Source organism: Macrobrachium rosenbergii, chromosome 21 (genome assembly GCF_040412425.1).
Source record: "Macrobrachium rosenbergii isolate ZJJX-2024 chromosome 21, ASM4041242v1, whole genome shotgun sequence".
In the NCBI taxonomy this organism is placed as follows: domain Eukaryota; kingdom Metazoa; phylum Arthropoda; class Malacostraca; order Decapoda; family Palaemonidae; genus Macrobrachium; species Macrobrachium rosenbergii.
In genome coordinates this window covers 21,355,055-21,374,957 of record NC_089761.1, presented here as the reverse complement: position 1 = coordinate 21,374,957, position 19,903 = coordinate 21,355,055, and the positions used below count along the sequence as shown (strand labels likewise).

The following is a 19,903-nucleotide window of genomic DNA, read 5'->3' as shown; positions in this document are numbered from 1 at the left end:
TTCTCTCCATTTGCTCCCAAACTTCTCATAGAATTCCTTCGTAATAAGCACTTGATCCAGATACCCTCTTCTTTGTTCCAACCATCATTGGTCCTTTCCATCAATCATTCTGTTATCCGTCTTGCTTCATTTTCTCCTGTCATACACATTCCTCGGTATAGTAAATAATATCGTTCCCTTATAGTTCTTGCAGTCACGTGTATATTCCCAAGCAACTGATTGGAAAAATTCACAGGACATTTTGTTTTGTGGAAATGGTATTAAAAGAAACATTATAGAATCTGGCATAATAAAACATAAGTCAAGTAGTCTGTTTAATATTAGCAATACAAGCTAGATAACTGGCTTATGAAAATTAATGTATTGTTGAAAACTTAGTAACTATGTAATAGGCTGCTTAGTAGTTTCATTTCCGTTCATAGTATTTATCCTTTAAGTGTAATTCTTGGTTGTGGACCATTTGCGTCTTGGTTAGGCTGTTTGGTTGTTCTCTATTTTTACTTCTTTTTTCGTTGTTATGTTTACCTTTGAAATTTCGAAGCTGTTTTTTCATTCTTATATTGTACCCTGATGATGTGTATCAAAAATACTCGAAAGCACTAGATACTGCTGCTTTTCATTACTTCCTGCTGGCTCTTGATATATACAGAGAACCATTCCTTTGTGGCATTTTCCTCATCCAGGAACCCCTTACACACCATGGTCAGCCGCTTAGTCGCACTTTGCTCTGAATTATCAAGCACGATCATCCTTTTACTTTCTCAAAACCCAGCAGGTCACAGATTCAGGCTACTACAAAAACACTTTTTGTCAGTCTCACACACACACAATTATATATATATATATATATATATATATATATATATATATATATATATATATATATATATATATATATATATATATATATATATATATATATATATATATATAAATTTCTGTATGCTCTAACAGTTACAATTCTGGGAATATCTTTCAGGTAATAGAAACTTTTATCATAGAATTTTTTTGATGTTCAGAATCCGCGATACAAAGAATAAAAATCCGCGCTTTGGTTCAGTAAAAGAGCGATGAACGTAACGGGCGAGTTTCTAGGTATGCATTCTATTTACGTAAGCACTGGATGAACGCTCTCTCATCCTTTAGGTCGCTCTGACAAAGCAGCTGACATCAAAGACGCTTTGAACGTAGATATTTAACAGAAGTTGGATGCCGGTCTCAATAATACCGAGGAAATCGATACGCTGCCGTATATCTTTCCATGAATACGTTCAAACGTGTAATTTTTAATCCGCAATGGTTATTTACGTGAATGGACGGGCGATTCGTTTCACGGGAAAGATGGAGAGAACACAGTTGCCTCCCACTGCGCTCTCTGTAGTACGGTTTTTTTCGTGAAAGTGAATGCATTACGAAATAAATACCTCTTTATGCATGACGTGACGATTCGCAGAATGGTTTCAGGGTCAGGAATATCAGCGTCAGAGAAAGAAGCACTTGATATTCCGAGGAAGTGTAATTTAGGTGACGTAAAATACAGTGACATATTATGAGCTGGTGGGATGTTTTTGGCGCACATTGCAGTAAAATGTGAATCATTGAAATTTAGGTAACAAATTCCTTTTATTTAGGTAGGAGGCGGGATGCTATGGAAGGAAGCTTTCTGTACGGGATTTCAGTCTTGATTTAGTATTTAAAGGCTGTATGGTAGAGATTGGTTTAGAGTAAAATTCGGTAAATTTATATATAAATAAATTAATTAACAAATAATACAGAAATAGATTCATTTTTATCAAAATTATGCAAATTATACCTCCAGCATTCGTTTTCTTAAGACTCGATTAAAAGTAAAATTAATTTCTTGCACATAAAATGCATTATAAATTAAGTATTCCAATATTTTTTCTTTCCTTCATATTATAACTTCACATAGCTGAAGAGGAATGTGGTAGGGGTAATGGTGAACTATCACACCACTGATGCCGGGGTGACGATACCAACAAATTTGAGAACCACTGCTCTAGCTCGTAGTTAAGTTAGGCTAATAATAGACCAGTTCTATACAATGCACAGTCTTGATCTTTTATCCATGATGCGTATTACATCATACTTTTCAGCTAAATGTCTTGGAAATAAGAGTTGCATTGGTTTTTTTTGATAACGTGTATTTGTATTTAAATATATAAATGGCAGAGAGAGACAGAGAGAAAGTGAGAGAGAGATTGGTTTAAATTGACTTGAAATTGATTTCCGGGACCAGAATGAACCCTGTAAATCTTTTAGACTTTGCTAATCAATTTGTAGAAAAGTTTCTTAATAAAAAAAAGTGAAATAAGCGTAGGTCTTTTCCCTGCTAAACACAGAGAGCCTGATCCTCTTGATTAGAAATCGATCGCCTAAAGCATGATCAGATTTAATGCAATCTTTACCAATGTTGGCGTGCTATATTAACCCTGGCCCTTGTCCCAATATTGATTTCCTTGCGGCGGTCACTAGCTCTTCATGAAATTCCTTCTTCCAGAACAGTCAAACAGACAGACAGAGAGAGATAAAAAGGTCCATTAGCTTCATGGCAGAACTATCTCTGTCGTGGACAGAGAGATGATGGGAGAGATAGGTCTGTTGGAAGTTTCATGACATGGCATTCACTTCTCCTGAGACAACGAACGAATATACAGACATACAGACGGCCAATGAAATGATTCGCTGGCTCATGGCTTGAAATTAGCTCATAGACAAGACGTCAGTGCTAAACATTGAGAAGGAATTCCATCGCTACATACAAACTGACAGACAAGTGAATAGAAACGATGCGCAATGTTTCTTTTGTGTGGTGTAGTACTACTCGGTTTCTTAACATTTCTTGTTATTGAGGAGTATCTTTCATTGTCCCTTAACGTCACCTTTCCTAGCAGAGATTCATCGTTATATTTTGATACACGAAAAGCCGTAATATTACGAGTATTATTTGCAATTACAGTGCTTTTAATTTACATTTGTAGCGAAACTCTCTACAGCACTACAGAAATGCTTCCTGTGACGTTGGATCTTTCAAAACATTTTGAAAGTATCAGATTACTCTTGTTTTTGTAACTGTTGTGTAAGTAACCTACAAGCTTGACATAAACACACCCCTTGAAAGATTAACACCCTCGTAAATTCAAGCGAAAGGCCCGTTGTTAGTCTAGGGGAAACTGGATAATGGACTCACCTCCTTCAGTCGCCTTCTCTAAACGGACGCTCTACGCTTCTTTCTTGCGAGACTTGTAATATGCTGATGGCAATCAAATAGCTGAATCATTTTGTAATTCGTCTTGTTTTTATGCTAACTGATACGACTTACATAAACCATGTTCAGCGCTAAACGCTAACTGGACCACCCACTTGGACCTTTCCCAACCCTGGGGTCGCCAGGCACTCACAAGTCTCACATCAAGAAATATGAATTCCCTATTATGAGATGTTTTCAACATATGCTATATTTCTGTGTAGCCATAATTATAGGGTATGTTACTGCTGATTATGCATCAACATTTTTTCTTGGGTATTATAATTTTACTGCAAATGTCCTAACCACTAATACTGTCTCAAGACATTTATGAGCAACTTTGCTGGCTTCATAAATCTACTCATGTATGTAATTATACATAGAGAATTTTAATAATGTATGTTTAATGCTGGTGTCCCCTGTGGGGTCGCGGTTATGGCTGGAGGAGCATGATTGAGGTCACCTGCTAAAAAGGTTGGGAACCATTGCACTAGGATATGATCAGGTTTCAGTTGGTGTTTTCGGTTTTAGTAAGATTTAGTTTTCTTTCTTTCTTTGGAGAAAGATTCTTATTCCGTATATGTAGACGTTTAGGCGTGCATACGAACGTAAATGGCTGTCTGTATATTGCGAATAAAGTTTTCCAGTGGTGAAAACGTATTTAAAATCATCTTTTTTCATTTATTTCTCTTTTCCTTTCGTGATCTCCCACGTCAAATGTTCGTTTCCTGTAGGTTAATTTTGAGTATATTAATAATATCGCACCTTTTTTTTAATATAATTGTGACTGAAATATACAGTGGCTGGCCACATTCCAAAGTTTAAGCTATTGCAGTGGCCACAAAACCTCTTACCGCCTGTTTCATAACATTCCACTGCTTTGTGGCCTTACAGAACATAAACAAAGGATATGCACGTTCCGTTTTGCACAGTTTGTTAACGTAGCCGAAGCGTGTCGCAGAACCGCTTTCCCGAGTAGCAGAAACCTGTTCCTTTTACGTAAGACTCCACATTAACATGGGAGTGAAACGGCAGCTAAATAATACATCATGGTACGGTAGATGTCAGTCACGTGACTGGGTCCTCGGAACGGGAGCGAGAGATTTTTTTTTTTTTTTTCAACCTAATCAATATTTGAGGAGGTTCATCCTGTGATGTCTCAAAAGGCTAATTAGGTTGGGTGGATTCGGTCAGACGTCGTCGAAATGGGAATGGGGAGAGATGTGACCACAGTATGCAGTTACAACAGAGGCGTGCCCAGTTTACGCTCTCTGTGTGCGCGTTTCTGTGTGTTACAGCAGTGAAATTTCCTGGGAAATATCTGTAATAGATATAACTGCATATCTCTCAAGGGTGGTAATAAAAAGGGCTAACAAACAAATGAGCTTCATAGACCGAATATGTTTGGAAAAATGAAGCTCACAAAATAGTAGCTTCAAAGTAGATTTAGTTATTATAAAGAAAGAGGTACACTTAAGTTCTATCAGTGTTTATGGCATTCAAGAGAGCTTACAAAAATTTATTTCCACGTTTACTTTTAAGAATAGACGTAAGTGCTCTGAACTTTTTCCCAGTACCATTTTCATTAAATAAGTGTTTAATAAAAATATATTTCTTGATTACTGTGCTGAAAATACAGTGCTTCATCAAGTATAAGGTATCCGGGACAAAAAAAAATTAAGTTGAATTCCTTCCCTAATAAACAAATTGAATATGCTGCTTAAGTGGACGTGGCTTTAATGTTATTAAAATATCTTGACCTTATCAGAAAGACTGCCTAAAGCAGAGACCAAATGAAGGCAGCATCTGAGACCTTCTAAACTTTCCGGAAACGACAATAAGACATCTTTTATTATCTGTTGTATCTTTTTGTCAAAGGTCAAGATCAGCCAACCTACTCTCCACGCAACTTAGTAACTTCCCGAATGTCTTGGAAGTCCAGGATTCTGCAATTTCTCTCTCTCTCTCTCTCTCACGTGTTCATTATATTCGAAACACTAGCGAAAGGGTAGAAGTCAATTCCTAAGGGAGGCGGAGGGCTGTAAGCATGTTCCTTTACTTAACTCTTTGCTTATGTTGACTAAGCAGTGATTAGTTCGTGGTAGTTAGTCATCTGTGATGGGTCACAACCAGAGGAGAGAACGTCATGGATTCAGCAAGCCCATTCCTGAAGATTTCATGAAAACTTGAAGAGTGCCATTTTCTGGAACCACCTCTTATGGCATTAACTAATATATATATATACATACACTAGCTGACCAACCCGGCGCTGCCAGGGATAACTGAATGACAACCGATAAACTTTCACTTTTCACCCTAACACCCCCTCTACGATCTCCTCCCTCTCACTCTTTCTTTCTCTCTCTCTCTCCACCTCCCTGTCTCTTTCCCTCTTTTTTCTCCCAAACACAGACCCTCTAAGCTCTCTCTCACTTCCCCTCCCTCTCACTTTCTCTCTGTGTCACCCCTTTGGTGCCATTGATGTCTTACCCCTACAGTATTCTTTTCCAGATAGTACGTCATATTTATACCGAAATTAGGTATGATAAAGTCATAAGTTACTAAGTCTACAGGCAAAGACCAGCCACATTTCAGGGAAGGGCCCCCACCCCACAGCAACTATAGTGCCAGATGTCTTACCTACGACATTGCTGATTTCTGAATATTAAGTCATATATAAACAAGTTTGGCTGAAATTGCTCAATGCATTTCAAAGTAATTTGTGCTTTTACACACCACATACATACATCAATTTTATATAATATATATATGTATATATATGATTGCAATATATATTAACCCCAAATTAAATTTTCATGACTAATATGACTGCCGTAATTCATAAAAGATTCAAGTATTAAATGGATGACTCCGGAATCGAAGAGCCCTTTGGGACTGAGACTATCATCTCAGAGAGAGCCGTACTTTGTTAGTTACTTGCCACATTAACACAACTGAAGGAGATTTTTGCCTGTGGAGCCAGTTTTATATATTATAGTTATTACCAAAGGGCGCTACAGTCTCTGGAAAAATATATCAAACCCCTAATAGTTTTAAAGATTTCAGAATTATTACTTAAGTCGGTGAAGTCACAAAATTAAACTCTTTTAGTAGAGAAAGTATGGGATGCCACGACAGGACAAGATATCTTACCTGGCGGGATCTGTTAAAGAGCAAACTTTACACAGTGACCCTTTTCGTCTTGTAACCTGACAAAAGTAAGGAGTCGCAGCTCATAAGTCCGAGGCCGTGAGAGTACTATAAAGTGGGAAAGACAAAGGAGCTGCTCTTTGTAGTATCTTTATCTGTACACAGTAGACTAATGCCTCTAGATAGCTGGCCAACCCTTTCCATTCTGTAATGACTGTGGTTCCTCATGACAGTGAGACAGGCTGAAGATGCCTGTATGGTTGGGACGTGGAAGGAATTCCTTTTATTATCTTAAAGGGAATTTAGTGCTAAAGTCTAGATTGGTTGAAAAATGATGCCCCAACAATCAAATTTTACTTTTCAATCTTTGGTAGTATTTTAATCCTTTCTATATTTTTCAGATTATGTATAGCTTTCAATTTTTAAGTCTAAGAGAATGTATTTTGCATGAACAGTGTACTGTTATGCCGTATACAACTTTCTTTGTTTCGTTAAATCAACAGTGTTGTATGGTTTCTAAAGAGTGTTCATAAGATGTATTTTTTAAATACAGGCGCAGATGAAACTGGGACACAATATCCCTCTGTTGCCCGCGCCAGATTAAGAAAGAAAGGGGCCGGGTAGACAAAAGTGTGGCCATAACCCTAATCAAGGAATAGACCTACCTCCTGAGGGATGGAACTGCGGTGCTTAAGATACAGAACAGAAGTGGATTATGCAAAGTAGATATAAGAAAAAAAAATCACGGAAAGAGGGCACGGAAATGTTAATGTTATTCGTCACCCATTTCATTTAGTATAACTGAAACGGAATGCTGATAGGTCTATGGTTTTAGTATATGATTGGCTCTAGATAGACGTGAGCCATGTGAGTTCAGGCATCCGCTTTTCAGTTTAAAATGGCTTCACAGCATAGAGATACAAAACAACAAGAGTGGAGAGGAGAGAACAAAAATGCTTAAAAAAGATGTTAACCTGAAGACAGGGAGAGGTGGTTACCTAAGACTTCTATAATCAATATTCAGCCCATATGTTGTGATCACCCCCCTTCCTCCCCAGTAATAACCCTTCTCCCCCCCAACCTCAATCTCCTGAACTTACTAAACTCCATTTCCATTACTTTTCGGTATACAAATCCTCCCTTAACGACACCTTTTATTTATAAAGTATTTTTCTTTGGACTTTGAGCAACATATTATCATTTGTTCGTCTGTTATTATTGTTGGTGTAGTCATGTATGTTTTTTTTCTATCTATATCACGACGAAATGTCTTAGGAAACGTCTCTTCAAAGAGAATAGAATATTATATCATTCATAAAAGTTCTTAAGGTTGGCAAGAATCAATACCATCACAATTATTGTTTTTACTATAATAATAATAATAATAATAATAATAATAATAATAATAATAATAATAATAATAATAATAATAATACATTTAAGACATCGGAGGGCGCCAAGCGTCAAAGAAAATTGGTGAAAAGGATATTATTCTTCAGACAACCCATCCTTTTCCATGGTGTAACAATAAACCATGGTCACCCCCGTCCCCCATTTCTTCCTCTGGTCCTCAAGTAGCTTCGTTCAGAATCTGAAGTCACGTGAATATGAAATGATGTGTATGACGTCAAGACTAGAACTTTTAATTAATATCAAAGTGAGCAGTGATTTTGTTTGTATGTATTCCAATAACGCACGTATCTTTGAGCCTAATATTTAGATCATGCAATTGAATATACAATGAGAGTGACGATGGACCTTAGTTTTCCATCCTGCCATTATCACACTGAATGTTAAACTCCTCAAGACCTGAACTGCCTTTTTTTATTATATATATACAAATTTTTTTTCTACGTTTATATAAAAAGATGAATAGTTACGTAAATTCTTGTTCTACGTACATTTGTCTATCGTGAAGAGTTACCAAGATACATAATGTCAGATATGAGTAAATTCTTAAGGAATTTGAAGGCTGGACAGACGAGGAATGGAACTTAATCACTGTCAGCCATCACCTAGCTGCAGGTTTTACCCCTGCTGTGTGCTACTATCTGAGATCAGGCCGAATTGTCCAGGAGAGCCCTTCATATAACTTTCACGAAATCCGTTCCGACGTCGAGGCAGGCATCTTTAATACTGAAGCCACAAGGTTTCCAGAAGCATAGAGGCGATCAAAATGTGAGGATATTCGTTGCATTGAATCTCAGATTTCGATGAAACCCTCCTGTAGTGTAGGAAGATACCACTCTATGTCGACAAAGTAGAAGGAAGTAAGACTTCAACATTTACGGCCAGCTTAAGTCCCTCTCACCCATTTCATGACAAAGCCTTGTGCATGAGCCATTGTAATCCTGGTGTACCTACCAGCATTGATGCTCCAAACAAAGGCACGGGAGATGGACTGTGGTTTAATATGTGGGTCTTCCATTACTGGTCAAGGCAAAGGCCACATCCATCAAAGAGCTTGGTTAAGTGTAAACATATTTTGTTTTGGGTCATAATCAGTGGATGAGTTTCCAAGCATAAGCAATTACTGACAAACTCATTACCCAGATTATCCAAGATAGAGCGACACAAAGAAATGTCTTTTTCAGACCTCGATCTCAAAAGACATCACTTAAAACGTCCTGTAATTATTAGATCCGTTTTTGAGAGGGACTATTGAAATTGTGTGTGTGACTCTTGGGTATTTAAATTTGGAGTTCTATTTTACAGGCTCCTCACGTGAGAGTATAAGAACCCGTGCTAGCATAATGCCAACCTAATTTGACACACCCCAAAAAAAAAACCCAAAACCTGATGGCCATACTCTTCAGAAAAAGTAGAGTCTTGTATGTAGATTGGAAAATTGGGCAACCTCAGAGTTTATTTCATGGAAGAAGAAAATTCAACGGATAATACATGTACTGTCATGCTTATTTTTATACCTCTGTTAAAAGAACCAAGGACTTTTATCTATCCTTTTACGTGTCCGCAATGCACAAGGAGGAATCTGCCACCCAAACTCAGCAGTAATTAGCTGTCCTAACTCAGGACATAACTTAGTTTGTCAGACTTTGTGTCATCGTCGATACTACACTTAGTGGTAAAAAAGGAAAACAGAAAGAAGCCTGGATTACTTGTAGTAGAGAGAGAGAGAGAGAGAGAGAGAGAGAGAGAGAGAGAGAGAGAGAGAGAGAGAGAGAGAGGCTAATTATCAGTAAACTGTAAAAGGTATCATTTCATCTCCAGTTATAAGTATGGGTTTAAAGAATTACCTCTGTCGATCTGTCTCTGATAAAACTATTAATAAGATTACTGATAGACAGGACCTTGTTACTGCCAGTTCGCCGTTCCATGCTGAAAGGCATTAGCCCTACATGCCTCTGGAACAACTATCGTCACGCCAGACGGTCACGTGATCCCCATCGAAGTTACGAAAGGGCCCATTTGGAATCAACTTGTTCCTTGATGATGTTTTGAAGATACTTAATATGGGATAAATTCCTCTGTGTGTGGGTGTATTAAAATATTACCGACTGTACGCTAGGTATCCTTAACAAGGCCGCAAATAGTAGCCTATGCAGTCTGTGATATTACAGTATAAAATCCTCGTCTTAGTACGATGTTATCTGTTGGGAGTGCAAGGTCATTCTTGGTTAATTGGAATGAATGTGATACTCATTTGTCACGTTTATACTTTTTTAGTAAATTATAGTCTGGACTGTGTATAGCTATGTTTGCATGTGCGTATGCATAAATGATAAGGTAGACCTAAAACATTAATTGTGTCACTAAAACCTTTGAAAGTCCCTGTGATCCTCCGACTGAGAGTCACAAGAGAACCTAATTGTTATTGGTATTTATTCCCACGAAAAAATGTTCCTGTGCCATATACTGTACCATACACAATATATTGCGGGAGAGAGAGAGAAAGAGAGAGAGATGTGAGAGAAAAGATCATCTGTTGCCCTTGTGGTTTCATCACTGTCCTTTGTCTTTATTATTATTATTATTATATTATTATTATTATTATTATTATTATTATTATTATAAGAACTCTGCTAATCTCAAAGCTTATCTTACCACTATGGTATTCCCACGAAGAATATTTTTCATGTGCCATATACTGTAATATACACAATATATTAAAGGGAGAAAGAGAGAGAATCATCCATCCGTTGCCCACGTTGATGTACCACTATCCTTTGTCTTTATTTTTTTAGGAACTGCTTTGTTCTAGTACAATCTCGAGAGCTTTTATTGCTGCTATGCCATTACTCTTTTGATGAGGCGGTTGTTTTCATCTCAAGGGATATTTTTTAAGCTGAACAGGAATCTTCCTCTTGAGGTTATTTATTTTTAAATCGTTATCAGTATTGTTATGTAGTTTTCAGTGAGTTTGACTATTTATATCTGTGCATGAATTGTAAGAATTTAGTGTTTTCAAGAAAAATGTTTATCACCAAGGTTGATAATGTAAAAGGATTTTAAAAATACAGATGTGCATAGTTAGTCTAACAAAACCAATCAGTTAATTACCGTTCATTTTACCTGCCACGTTTTTCATACGTGAGGAGGAGCAACGCCAATAACTATATTAAGGTGTTGAAGTTTCATTCCATACTGTAACTGGTTTTCATTGCAATTCGACTCATTATTTCTATTTTATCACTACTGTACTAAGTAAAGTTTAATTTTTAGTTTTAATTTTTACAATCTTTTGAGTGTCACTAAGTACTCACAACCGAGGTCTCCTTTTATGTAACAGTGTAAGATTGCAAACTTTCGTAATATTGCATCGATTCTGTATGATAAATTTACACATTCAGTAAAACAGGGGAGTTACATTTTCTTTATTAGGCGCCCATCACGTAAAGAAAATGTAATTTATTTTATTCGTATGGGTAACCACCTTTTTTTCTCGCAACCTGATCAAGCACAAGCGCATAAATATTAATTCATAATAAGGAAAATAAAATTAAGAACATTTAAATTATTTGCAGTCCTTGTGTGTCTTACCAGAATGGGAGGGTCATGGGTCACAAACCAGGAAGAAGCTGCAGACCCATGGTTATTGAGGGATTGCCTAAGTCCATACGATTGTCAACGATTTTAATTTACAAAGGTCATAAGACAATCTGGTTTATAACGATGACCTCGAATCTTCAACTTTCAAAACTTATGGTAAGCAATAACTTTTAGGTAGGTTAAGGATCTCTTTGCTTCGTCTGGTATGTTGGTGCTACTTCCATTATCTACTACTATTCTGATTAATTGCCCCACATCCCTTTTATTATACTTCCAAACAATAATTTTTGTCACTGGACACCACTGCTCTCTGCACCTCCCTGTTTTATAGTACTTTAAAATCCCAGCAGTGTGGCTGTTAAATAGTGCAAATTTAATAAACTTGCATGGTTTCCAACCACAGGGTGATATTAATTTATTAAACCCTATTATTTTATTTAAATATATTCCATTTTCTTTGCTCTTGATGCTTAAATTAGTGACAATATTGTCTATCTAGCACTCCCCAATTTTTTTTCCCTCTGGTTTCAGTCATATTAGCCTAAGTCACATGACAATTCTTAAGTCAAAGCAACTGCCAGGGTCTCAGATTAACAAGTAACAGTATGCGCATGTATTTCTACTGTTCACTTATGCTTTTAAAATCCATGTTTTTCATGATGAATTTTAAATTCTTCTTCCATTCTATTTTCAGCTTAATAATCATGCCTAATCTCATCCTTATTCATCCTTTTTGAGGCAATTAGGCTACAAAGCCGAGGGCAAGAGGAACTTTCAGCCATTCAGCACGTATTTTGCACGTAATTGGTAAGTACTGTACTTACAGGTTGTAATACTGCCAGTTACCAGTGACTATTTAGACTTATTTCTATTTATAATTAAAAATACTGAGTTTTACTTCTTGTTAATTCGGTACAGTATTTTAATTGTACTATGCATGTATAATTTTCATGTGAATTTTTTTTATCTATTGTTTCTTAGTTACCATTTGGCATTTTGTAACTACCTTAAGTGTTCTGGTAGTTACTGGCTTAGGAGTTAAGTTTTCAATGACCTTAGCATGTTACATTGTCAGTAATAATGTTTATTTTTTTATATTAATTTTTTTTATATAATTTCTTTTATTTGATTTTGTTATTATAACTGAAACAACTCCTTACTGAAATTGGTATCTACACTAATTAATGAAGAATCATTCCATTTCTGAAGTGTAAGCCAAACTCCTGTGTTGCACTCATAGTGCTTTTTCTGTAGTTTTTATGCTGGTTGTGAATATATTTTGCACTTTGAGAATGTGGTCGTCTTTGATAATTGCTATGTTTAGGAAAGATTGTCAAGGTTTACCAGGTAGGGTGTGTCAGATTTTTATGTCTGTGCTGGAAACAGACCCTCACCAGTGTAGTGTGGTGCTGGAGACAGCGCTGCTCTACCAACTGAACATCTGACACTTACTGAGAATAGTCCACTGACCAGTGGTTATGCTACAACCAAAGGAAGAAGTATGGCCCCCTAAAGACAGTGTCTGCTGCTGATGCTTAGGTATCTTGTACTCTGGAGTCTTCTCATCCCTGTTTGACTTCTGATTCGTCAGTCAAGGTCAAGTTTTACAAGTCATCTAGTTATGTTCTGCTCCCAGCTGCTCAAACCATTCACTCGCTGAAATTTTTCCCCACCCATGTGATACCAAACCAGTTAACTGATGCTCATTACATACTTTGCCCAACAGTTCATCTGCTCCAGCCACTGTTTCTGCACTGATAATGTATTCATCCACTGTTGCTACCCTGGAAACTCCCTTGCCTACTGTTGCTAGTGGTTGGCTCCAACCATCACTTATGCCAGAATTGCTGTTGGCTGATCAACCATTTGCTGAGTCATTGCACATCTCCAATGTCAGACTCAGCATTCAATGTTGAGGCACCTTTGTCAAGTGATCACCTTGTCAATATGTATGCCCTCCATCATACAGGAATTCCAGCTGTACTATTTACTGCCATGCCACCTTTCTCTGTCGTTCTGGTACTTCCTCACTGTGCCCAATCCAGTTGCTACCCCAGCATCAACAATTCCTTTGACAAGACTTGTTTTTTTTCCTACCATGCCTACAACATTATCACAGCATTTTGCTATTTTGAATGTTACTCTTCTTGTTGTAAGTGATCTTGTATGAGGCAGATGTTCAAACATCATACACTGCCGGTCTACCACTTCCTTCCAAGACCTCTGGGCACCATAAAACCTCTCTCCCAAGACCTCTGGGCACCATAAAACCTCTCTTCCAAGACCTCTGGGCACCATAAAACCTCACAAGTGAGCCTAGTTTCCTGTTCTCACTTTTGATTGACATGATATCCTAAGCACTGTACAAAGCAGGCACAATCCTGGGTACAGTACTGTACAAAGCAGGCACAAAGACTTTTGGCAGATTCTCAAAATTTTACCTGCACCTTCAAACCTGGAATTTTAATAAAGGTTTCATAAAACGCTTCAGAGAACCCTGTTCCATTTACCTCCTAGTGAAGGTCAATAAAACAACAATGTAGGATCTGGTGTGGAAATTTAACTAAAAATACTCAAACAACGATGTCATCCTGCAGCACCATGCCACACAATAGTTTGTCTTGAATTAGAAACTCTCTTTGAGCCTGGAATATTTGTGATATGTACAGTAGTCTGAACATGGAAGGTAGCTAATAATAATTGGTTTTTAGATGTACAGTATTGTATATATTAAAAAGGGTCAAACCATTATTAAACATAACACACTGGCCAAAGGGTTATACTATACAAAAACACTCTTTTGTAAGGTTTGTGGTAGCTGGTGTTCATGACACTTAATAGCTAAATTCAGGCTTTGGTTAAAACTTTTGCAACACTTAGAACTGCCTATCTTGACTCCATCGGATGGGGTGTTTTAATTTCCGACCCCCAAATTGCTTTCTTTCGTTTTACTGCAAAAATTGCATTTCTTTAGGATAACTCTACCTGGCAAATATCGCCATTAGTGAATACAGCCAGCAGAAGCTGACTGGCGAGGCATCGGTCTTACCTCTCCCAACCTTAACCTTTTATATACTCCTCACCTCTGGAGACAAAGGGCCACGCTGGACTCACATCGTGAACAAAAAGACACTTTTTGGATTAGCTGGAGGACAACAATCTCATTTACCACATCCTCAGAGTCTGCAGCTTTGCCTCTAGCATGGGTGCTATTAATTTATTAACATGGTAAGGGTGTCTGAACCTGAACTTTTCAACCTCCATGCTCAAATTAGGCCGCCCTTGCTCCACCTTGTTATTTTTTATTTTTTTTCTCTCCTCAAATTTCCGATGCTCTTAATCTTGATTCAATCCCCTTTTGAACAAGTGATCTTTAGGTTCATCCCTTCTTGTCAGGTTAAATTTTGAATAATGTAAGCCTTCCTTGTAGCAAACCCATTAGTGATTGATTGGATACATGACCTAGGCACGCCATTTCTAAAGTGCTGCACATGTATTTCAGTTATAATTATCAAGTCCATCCCATAGCCGTCAGCTAACTTTAGCCACTTAAAATCATTTCTAACTTTGTGCATGTTCATGGCATTAATCTCGGCATCTCCATTTGCAGACTGTTCAAGGCATGTGATCATCTACTCTGTTCCACCCGCTGGAGTCCTGCATTCTCCCTCAAGAGGGACTTCTTTAGCCATTACAACAAAAGCTCATTTGTTCCCTTGGTAAATCACTGCTTTGCATTTAATACGTGTTGTAAATAAAGTGAAATATTAATTTGTTCCCTTGTCTACTTTTTATACAGTAAATATTGGAACTTTACTTGTTAAATTTACAAGTAGGAGGGTCTTTTGCACAAGCCAATAAGCATCAAGATAATGTAAAATCAAACTTTTGGTCAATCTCGTAAAAGAACTATGTATATCTTTTTGCCAGTCCACAAACTTTAGATCTTCCAAAGGACTATATCTTTTTGCCATTCCACTTTATTCTCCAGAATTTCACATACACTAGATCTTTCAAAGGAATAACGTATTATTTCCATTTTAGCTCACAAGAGGTAATTCCCCGGTCTCTAAATAGGCATATTAAAATTTTGGTACATAGTTTACAATGTTTGTGAAAACACTTTGGTCTCTTGATGAGTAGCCTACATTTTGATAAGAAAAGGCCTACTAGGATGTTTATAAAAAATCATCAAATATCTTGTTGGGTTAGAACATCTACCAGACAATACGAAAAAAATTGCCATTTTAGTATTTTTTATTCCAACAGTTGGTACTCTTAATTGGTCCCTTGAATATGCTGTCAGTTTGAATCTCTTAATTTATTCCAACATCTGGTACTCTTAATTGGCCCCTTGAATATGCTGTCAGTTTGAATCTTTTAATATCGTATGATTTCAGTGCCCTAACAACCTTCACCTAAGTTATAAGTAAGGTCTTCTAAGAGGAACAGCAATCTTGAAACCTTATAACGTTTTCTCCAATTGCCATATTCAGATCTTGACACTCTAGAAAGGTTTGTCTTATCTCCTTTAACAGGTGGAAATGGTCATCTCGGGACCAGACTTTTAGGTTAGAGAAGAAGCCATAGATGATTGCATTGCTCTGGAACTTCTTGAACCTTTGTCCAAGCAACATCACATGTATTTGAAGAGTATTGCAGTTAAAATATGGCGAAGGGTACTGAGGCTACCATTTAGATCATCATTTTTCTGGACTACCACTCTGATAAACAGGTATAGATTTTCTTTTTCATGACCACATTACTTGTAAATGATTCTTACTGAAACCCCCTTTCTTTTATCATACTGAAACAACTGTAGTTTTGAAAACATTCTTAGTAGTGATGAAAATTGTCAATTAGGCAACTGCTTCTGCATTATCTTTGGGCTGGTCTCCCAAATATGTAATTGTTCTGACAAGTTCTTCCACATATAATGTCCCTCTCATATTCTGGTAATTATTTATGGAGTGCTAACATATATATGGTACCCGTACTTTGCTAAACTAAAGAATAGAGGACCAGCTACAATATATTAGCAGATTAATGGTACCACCAACACCATCACTACAACTGCTATTACTGTACTGTAACAGAGGTTGACCATGGAAATTTAGGTACTTAATTTTTTTTTTTTTAATAAAGTGTTCATTGAGCCTGACTTCTTTTATATTGAAGAAACTGTCCCTTCAATGTTAATGGATGTGAGGCACCATTGCTAATGGAATCCCAAAGGAAAATGCTCTGGAAGAGAGACCTCTATTCCTAGCTCAGCTGTAGTTTACCTTCATGCCGGAATAAGTGAAATTAATGTGACAAAATGGACATCAGGTGCGTGAAAACTTACTGAAGTGTATAAAAATTATGATGTTTGGGGAGTCAGTCCCACTTTTAACAAAGTCGGTTAACATCATCCCAGCAGCAGTAACAGTAAATGTAAACAACAGCACAAAACCTTTGTAGGATCTTGTTACCAAACACCTAACAACTGGCAAAGAACTAAATGTAAAGCCTTTTCTTTATATAGCAGACCAATCGACAGGGAGTCGAGATGCAGGTAATTGTGCATAAAGCAGTTAACCAAAGCCTGACTTACCAATAAGTCATGAACACCCTCAGCTACCACAAACCTTACAAAAAGAGGAATTCTTGTATAGTATAACCCTCTGGCCAATGTGTTATGCTTAATAATGGTTTGACCTTTTTTAATTTATACAATACATCTAAAAACCAATTACAATTGTATATTATTAGCTACCTTCCATGTTCAGACCACTGTACATATCACAAATATTCTAGGCTCAAAGAGAGTTTTTAATTTAAGACAAACTATTGTGTGACATGGTGCTGCAGTGATGACCTTTGAGAGTATTTCTGTTAAATCCTTCCACACCAGATCCTACTGTTGGTGTAAGGACTCCTTCACTAGGAGGTAACTGGAACAGGGTTCTCTGAAGCTGTCCTATGAAGCCTTTATTAAAATTCCAGGTCTAAAAGTCCAGGTAAAATTTTGAGAATCTGCCAAAAGTCTTTGTGCCTGCTTTGTACAATACTGTACTTAGGATCATGTCTGCTTCGTACATGTTGATCAAAAGTGAGAACAGGAAACTAGGTTCACTTGTGAGTTTTTATGGTGCCCAGAGGTCTTGGAAGAGAGGTTTTATGGTGTCCAGAGGTCTTGGAAGGAATTGGTAGACAGGCAGTGTATGATGTTTGAACATCTGCTTGTGGGGGTAGAGGCAGGTCATGACCTACAGAAAAATGAATCACTATCTGAAAAGGAATCCTACGTCGAGGTGTACATGCATTCATAATATTTTTTACTGCTCTGCTCATTCTTTTATGTAATTGTTTAACTACAGTGAGTTGTTTGTTTATTTCAGTACATGTGATATTGATGTTTCTTATTTTTGTTCCTTTCCTGTTTCCTTCTCTATGTAAATTTACTTTCATTTTACATCTGTGATGTAGACAGCTAATAGAAAGTATTTCCACCTCCTTACTGAGATAGCACATCACCCTCTGTGTACTGCATATTGCTGGAACTGTGGGCTGTCCACATACTCCCTTTGAGAAATTTGTTATTTCTGAAGACTTGACACAAGGGCTGGACATTTTCACCAGGAGCTGTTCACATTATCTACTTAAAACTGTCCTTATCAAGAGAAGTGAGGTGCTCCTTAAAAGTTCATTTTTTGTCCAAGGGTAGAAAGAGTGACTGTGTCTCTTCATGTTAGGCCCAGCCAGAAGAGCTGTCAACCTTAAGAAAATCTGGTATCCCTTTACATCTGAGTGTTATTTCTTCTTCCACACCCCATGTAAATCCGGTTTTTAAGATCCTTTTTTCTTTTAAACCAGAATTTATGGAGTTAATTTCTTTTGCCATGTTCCTGGTCACCAGTGTTGGACTGGCCACTCACGGTCAGAACAGAAGTCTTGGAAATACTGTATATGTAATAGTCTCTTGGCTAAGGGGTGATACAATACTGAAGATTTTGTATCTATGGTACTGTAAAAGAATTTCACTCTTCAGTTTATATAAATCTTACTGCTCTCTTACATCCAAGCAATCTCAAAGATCCTCTGAGACACAATACAGGGCAAAGGAGAAGTACTCAGAACTGCTGAAAGCCAGAGCTGGAATAGCAATTGGTGAATGAGTCAACCACAAAGTCAAGGATAAAACTCGGGCAACTCCTAAATACATAGCATTTGACATAAGCAGGAGGCACAGTCAGCAAAGCAGTAGAGGCAGCAGTTATTGCTGAAGGTACTCATGGTGGCATTGGAGAAATCAAAATTGATATTAAGGTGTGAGAGGTGACATAAACATAGATAATGTGCCAAGTGTCAAAAACAATGAACATACCAGAGGTGTTACAAAAAGAGCCAACATGGTCAAAACTGTTGATACTGCAAATACAAAATCACTTACAACAAGAAGTGTAACATCCAAAATAGCAAAATACTGTGATAATGTTGTAGGCAATGTAGAAAGAAGCAAATCTTGTCAAAGAAATTGCTGATGCTGGGATAGCAACTGGATTGGGCACAGTGGGGAAGTATCAGAGCGGCAGAGAAACGTGGATGGCAGTAACTGGTACAGATGGAAATCCTGTATGATGGAAAGCATACATATTGATAAGGTGATCACTTGACAAAGAAGCCTTAACATTGAATGCTGAGTCTGACTCAGCAAAGGGTTGATCAACCAACAGCAATACTGGTATAAGCAATGGTGGGAGCCAACCACTAGCAACAGTAGGCAATTGAGTTTCCAGGTTACCAACAGTGGATGAATACATTATCAGTGCAGAAATAGTGGCTGGAGCAGATGAACTGTACAGAATTAACAAGAAGTAAAATTCAATATTTAATTATAAAAAGAAATACTGTAAGTCTGAATAGTCACTGGTAACTGGCAGTATTACAACCTGTAAGTACTTACCAATTACGTGCAAAAAACCTGCTAAATGGCTAAAAGTCCCTCTTGTCCTTGGCCTTGTAGGCTGATTGCCTCGAAAAGGATGAATCACATGCTGAAAGTAGAATGGAAGAAGAATTTAAAATTCATCATGAAAAACATGGATTTTAAAAGCTAAAGTTAACTGGGAGATGATCTCTTGCATGAGTGAACAGTAGAAATACATGTGCATACTGTTAAGAATTGGCATGTGAATTGGTATGTGACTTGGGCTATGACTAATGGGTTTGCTATAAACAGCTTACTGTTCTATTGCCTGAATGGCAAGGTAACCTAAAATTTTGAAGAAAAAAAAAAAAAAAAAAAAATAGAAACCAGAGAAAAAAAAAAAAAATAAAAAATTGGGGAGTGCTGGATAGACAATATTGCCTCTAATTTGAGCATCAGGAGCAAAGAAAATTATATATATTTAAATAATTGTACAATTAAATAAATTAATATCACCCTTTGGTTGGAAACCATCTAAGTTTATTAAATTGTATCGCAGTAAA

At 37.1% G+C, this 19,903-nt stretch overlaps 1 long non-coding RNA gene across 1 annotated transcript in view; it reads right to left on the bottom strand.

The window, feature by feature from the left end:
- Window positions 1–19,903, bottom strand: part of LOC136849786 (uncharacterized) — a 113,310-nt gene that overhangs the window by 32,326 nt on the left and 61,081 nt on the right. The window lies entirely within an intron of this gene.